The sequence below is a fragment of the Ursus arctos genome, unplaced genomic scaffold (assembly GCF_023065955.2).
Source record: "Ursus arctos isolate Adak ecotype North America unplaced genomic scaffold, UrsArc2.0 scaffold_3, whole genome shotgun sequence".
NCBI lineage: Eukaryota > Metazoa > Chordata > Mammalia > Carnivora > Ursidae > Ursus > Ursus arctos.
Window position 1 is genome coordinate 22641734 of NW_026622985.1, and position 6000 is coordinate 22647733.

Sequence of the window (6000 nt, forward strand, 5' to 3'; positions counted from 1 at the left end):
GAATTGTGTTATTAAAAGCTGAGTAACCTGGGTTTTGAATGTGTGATATTGGTTGTCATGTGTGTTTTGCTCGTTCACGATGATGAGAATGTGTTACCTGGGAAGTAAAAGGATGAACCCTCCATCATCCCAGGCCAACACTACACTCTGTTCTAACAGGCCTATGGTGTAAAATTGAGAAATGTCTGTGGCTTCATGCTGGTGAAACTGACCGTCACTCTGTAGGTAGGGACTGTGCGCAGCTTTTGTCCCGTGGGTTCTAAGACCCACCACTTAATGCAGGAGGGTGTTTATTCCAGGTGATGCACTCAGGCTATTCCAAGCCTTCTGTAAAATTCAGTTAAATTTCAAAGCTCAGTTTTAGTTGTACTATGGGGAATATACAACATTGATCTTCTAGGAAGCTGGGATGGGAATATCTGCTGAGATCACCATTGGATTTGGGCTACCCCCGAAGACAGGTCAGTCAAAGCTTTTCATGTGTTTCTTCCATTTTTGTGTTGCATGACAATTATTTATTCATTTTACTTGTCTGTTTGAATCTTTATCTTTCTCCTCCGATCAGACTGTAAGCTCCTTGAAAGAACTGACCATTTGTGTCTGGTTTGCCTAGCACAGTGACCAGTACGGAAGAGATGCTTAAAAAAAAAAAAATCTTGAATGAAAGCAGCAGTATTATTTACATGAGAGGTGGCAGTAAGCTGATAAGAAATCAGCCAAAGGAAAAGAAGAAATCTCAATTTAAAATCAAGTTTGCTTCATTTTGGAATTGAAATGGGAACATGCCCATAGGGATTTCAATAACCTAAAACAGGGAAGTCAAGTCATAGTTCAGTATAAGTCTGCATCCACATGTGAGGGAGGACATGGTCCCAATGAATAAATTTAAAGTAGTGGTGGGAGTCCAAATGATAAAGTTGCTTTATGATAATATTGCAAGAAATAGTATAATGCCCTGTGCTTATGATAAATATGTGTATGTGTGAGCCTAAAAAAATTCTCATTCCTCATATACTTACTCAAATCATGGACCATGTTAATAATCAACTAGTAGATAGTGTGAACTAGGAGATTTAAGATAACATGTGGGGTCTTTTTTGTTTTTGTCTTTTTTTGTTTTGTTTTTTAGAGCAGGCAAGAGAGGGGTGGGAGGGGCAGAGAGAGAGAGAGGAAGAGAGAGAATCTTAAGCAGGCTCCATACCCAGCACAGAGCCCAAAGCAAGGCTGATCTCACAATCCTGAGACCATGACCTGAGCCTAAATCAAGGGGTGGACACTTAACCAACTGAGCCACCCAGAGATGTCCCCATGCTTTTTTATCTTTAAAGGGACTTCTCAAGAGGGTTTCCTACAAGTATGAAATAATTGTTAAAATTTATTCTACTGTTTTAAAAAGTGGGATTATGTTGTAGCTGCTTCTATATTTTAAAACACACTGGAAATATTTTGGTGTCTTAGTCTGTTTGGACTGCTATAAAAAAAACAGACACTGGGTAGCTTATAAACAACTGATTTTTATTTCTCACATTTCTGGAGGTTGGAAGTCTAAGAACAGGGTACCAGCAAGATGAAGGTCTAGTGAGGGCCCTCTTCTTGGTTGTAGACTGTTAACTTCTCCTGTATCTTTACATGGTGGAAGGGATCAGCAAACTCTCTGAGGCCTCTATTTATAAGGGCGCTAATCCCACTCATGAGGCTCCACTCTCATAATCTAATCACCTCACAAAGGTACCAACTAATATCATCACCTGGGGGTCAGGACTTCAACCTAGGAATTTTGAGAACATAAGCATTCACGCCATAGTGCTTGGTTTTGTCAAAAGTAGGAGTGTTGGAAAACTAAAAAGAATGAGGGCAATTTAAAATAGTCACAATATTTTATGACCCAGTGAAGAGCTGCCTTGATGTTTTCATCAATAATAGAGTCAGTCAACCAAAATGCATCACCTGAGACCTTTGCGAGGGTACTTTACATGCCACCAAGTTATCCCCACTCTAAAACTGCAAGTGTCAATTCTAATATGATTGTTTAGCCATTACGTTACTGATTCAAAAATATATATTCATCAAGAATAAGGTTTTGGCTTTGTTTCTTTGGTTTCTTTCAAAATCTAGCATTCTCAGTATTTGCATTATGGATTTATTGTCAGTATCTGAGAAGCAGTGGAGAGAAATTCGTTTTAAAGTTACAGAAACATGAAATAAAGATGAAGTCTTAGCCATCTGATCTCCAAGGAGCTTCTGCAAGAAAGAGAACTGTAAGCAAATTAACATCAAGGGCATTAGCTTCCTGAGTCTTTAATTCATCTTCATTGTCAGAGGCTGCCTTGCAAACAAAAGGGAGCACATATGTGTTTACCTTTTCAAATCCTGACATGCCAAAGCTCTTCAGGAAATAACACCTTTATTACCTTCGTTTTACCTGTTTTGTTGTTGTTGTCCTTCCTCATATTTGTTATCTCCTTAGTAATCGATTTCACCGTCCATGCTCTATAAGCAAAATCAAGAAATATGATTTGGTAGATTACACAAATGGATTGCTTTGTGCAAGGTAGAAGCAGAAGTTTGCCAGCCTTCCCCCCCCCCCCCCCACTTAATAGATTTTTTTCAGAAAATTCATCCCCAGAAAAGCATTTATCTTCAGTGGCTTAATCTTAAGGGTACCATCAACATTCTCAATAATTACCATATTCTAGTTCCCTTGTTTGATTGCCTTTTGTGCTCTTTGAGGAAGAACAATACAGCCTGTTTTCTCCTAGTGTTTTCCGAGAGCAATTTTATATCTTTAGAACAGGCTTCCAAATATCTTCTTGAATACAAAGAACTCTATTCTTCCATTTGATGTGACAGAATTGTACAGATAACCACCCATACACATCACTGGATTGTGAGGAGTAAATAGCACCCTTAAAATATTAAACACATTTAAAATTACTCACATCAGTCATTTAAAATCTATTGTCACACTTCAAACATTTGAATTGGAAAATTTAAGCATTACCATTACAAAATATTAATAAAATACCCACTATGAACAGTTTCCCACCTAATAAAATTCAATTTTAAAGTCCACAAACTTCTGAAGACTTTATATTTTTTCTAATAGTTTTAATTATGACAGTATTTGTACTTTTAAAATTGAACTTGAAAATGAGAAACTCACCAGAAACTTATCTCATTTGTGAATTTGTAACACGATTGGAAGAAACAAATGAATTGGGCCCCAAAGAGATGTCAGTTGGACATAATTTTATACATTTCTAAACCACCTTCCTAGGTCACCAACATATTGACAATATTATTATAAATTATGTTTCTATATTGCATATTTTCTATTTTAGTCAACATGTAATTCAGTATTTATATTTATAACATAATCATATTTTTCTGTTGTTCAAAAGAGCCTGCTTGGGTTTATGATTCTGTTACAAAGCTTGTGTTTGAATAATAAAGCAAATATTAGACTAATATTATGTTTAATTTTTAATGATAGTCATTTATAGCTATTTAAGGTTTTGTTGAGTTTTTCTTATTAATCCAGTCCTGTTTGGAATTTTATAAAATATTTTTAATCTATGTGTGTGTGCTGGAATCCCAACAGAATTTGCTGACTATACTTTACCTGTTATTTCTTTTGAAAGTAAAAGGAAGGTAGGATGGAAAGCACTTTTGCAAATAAGAGATGTACAAAAAAAATGTGTTTCAACAGGAAAATGCATCTTCTATACTCTACTCTTCTAGGTTAAAAGACTCCAATCCTGTTCATTGTCATTGAGCTATTTTGCAATTCTTTTTAATAAATTGTAGGTCGCTGATAATTGCACATTCTGGCTCTTCCACAAGTGATTTAATTCCTTTCCTCCACCTTCTGGAAAAGCCAGTTTTGTCTCCATTTGCAATTCATCTTGACATACTTTTATTCCATATTAATTCATACTGTTTTGACTTTCCTTTGAAACACTTGTAGCCTCTGCCTCATATCATGGGTAAAATAAGTTCTTCAACATATGTTCACTTTTATATCTGCCTCAGAGTCCTTTTACCATTTTCTGGAAATTATCCTTCAACAGCATTTTCCTAAGATTATTGCCACAGTTGGATTATGCGGAAGCAGATGCTGAGGCAGAGATCGGGGTATACGGTATTTAGCAGACATTAGTAAGTGAAAGGGAAAGAGAGGAAGCAGAATTGGGCCAGGGAGTAAGTGGGATTGCAAAGCAGGCCCACCGTTGACTCTGCCAAGCTGGGATGTGGCCTGTGAAAGGTCCCCTATCGGCCACTTACCTCCTCCTGCTTCAGTCACTCCACGCAGGCTGGTCCGAGGACGGTGTCGGCAGAGGCGGCTCTCTGCCACTGAGGCAGACCTTGTACCGATCTTTCTTTCTCTTCCACATACATAACACTTCACCTAAAGACACCTACATATGGGATAACTTCTGATCTGCATTTTTGGGGTGTTTCGCAGGGCTGGGGAGCCCACACAGGAGACAGCTGGAAGCTATTTCCACATGGAACTGCTAGGCTATCAATAAGGCAACTGCACTTGGAAAGGACTTTGAACCCTTTCAACATAGCCCCACGCTCAACCTCTCCCCTTATCCAGATCCCAGAAATGCCTGCAGCTTCCCCCAAACCAGGGACACTAGAGAAGTACAAAGTAGGAGAAGGTGGAGTGAAAAAAGGTGTGACTTGTCCAATTACAGTTTTAAAAATCCTGTATTTGCCAATTTCACCAAAACGTAGAACCAGGTGAGCATGTGGGCCGGTCCTCCCTCTGGCTGGGAAGGGGGCTCACCTTGAGACTCTGAAGCGTCATGCTCTCCACAGCCAGTCGATCTCCAAGTGGATCTGTGGACAGCGCCACAGGGGAGTGCGGAGATCGACGGCCACTCCTGCCGGAGGGAGTCCGAGAGAACCTTATGAAGGGCAGCTCTGATGTTGCAGGCAGACCGAGGCAACAGGTAGTGGGAAAATATTGATCTTAAAAATCAACAGGAAATACTTACCATGGGTGTAGCTTTAAAATATCTGGTATGGATAAACATTCTAAATTTGAATGTTTATCTCAACTCTAGTTGTTTTCAGAAAACTAATGACATTTGGCAAATAGAAATGTAAATATTCCTGGAATAAACTCTTTCATTCAATTGTTCCTTCCCCTATGAACTTTTGCCCGAAGAACACTTGCCTTATTTCAGAGTAAGGATGAGGCAAGTATTTAGGCTAGATTGGTTTTTTTTTTAAGGTAGGTACGGGTTATCAATATTGTTCTGTTTGTAGTGATGATCCAAAAAATCAGTGTATCTTTAATTTCTCCCAGGCTTTAGTTCTTTACTGTTCTTCTTTCTTTACTCTCCATCCTCCAACTATTTCCTTCCTTTTTTATAGACACCACTTATTATGGACTGAAAGTTTGTGTCTTCCCCCAAATTCATATGTTGAAATCTAATCCCCAGTGGGATGGTATTTGGAGGCAGGGCCCTTGGGAGGTAATTAGGTCATGAGGCGGAGCCTGCAGGAATGGGATGAGTGCCCTGGAGGTAGCTCTCAGTCTTCCCACCATGTATGGACACAGCAAGAAGCTAGCCGTCCACATCCTGAAAGAGGGTTCCCACCAAAACCTAACCATGCTGGCGCCCTGATCTTGGACTTCAGCCTTCAGAACTGTGATCAATAAATCTCTGTTACCTATAAGCCACCCAGTCTATAGGGCTTTGCTATAGCAGCCTGAACTAAGACACCGTTGGATGAGAATTCCAGTTGACCTTCCCGGAAGTCCTTTCCTAACATACCCTTGGGAAACCCTTCTTCAGTAAAGAAACTTCTCTACATCCTTTATATCTTCCTGTCCTAGTTTTGCCTTAACTGGTATCTGATTCCTTTTCCTATTGAGGAGATCATTGTTCTAGCTCCTGAACTTAGGATAACCATACAGTTTTGCCACCCTAACTGCAAAATTGCAGAATGAAAAGAGGAGCTCTGTTCATATACCAGGATGAC

General features: G+C 39.1%; 1 long non-coding RNA gene across 1 annotated transcript in view; it reads right to left on the reverse strand.

The window, feature by feature from the left end:
- The window catches only part of LOC123001315 (uncharacterized), a 28768-nt gene extending 24223 nt beyond the window's left edge, over window positions 1-4545 (reverse strand). Inside the window, exons 1-2 of the long non-coding RNA XR_006410062.3 lie at window positions 4285-4545; window positions 2423-2490 (exon numbers count right to left, since the gene is read on the reverse strand). This is a non-coding gene — a long non-coding RNA (uncharacterized LOC123001315). The remainder of the gene's footprint in view (window positions 1-2422; window positions 2491-4284) is intronic.
- Window positions 4546-6000: the final 1455 nt, after the last annotated feature.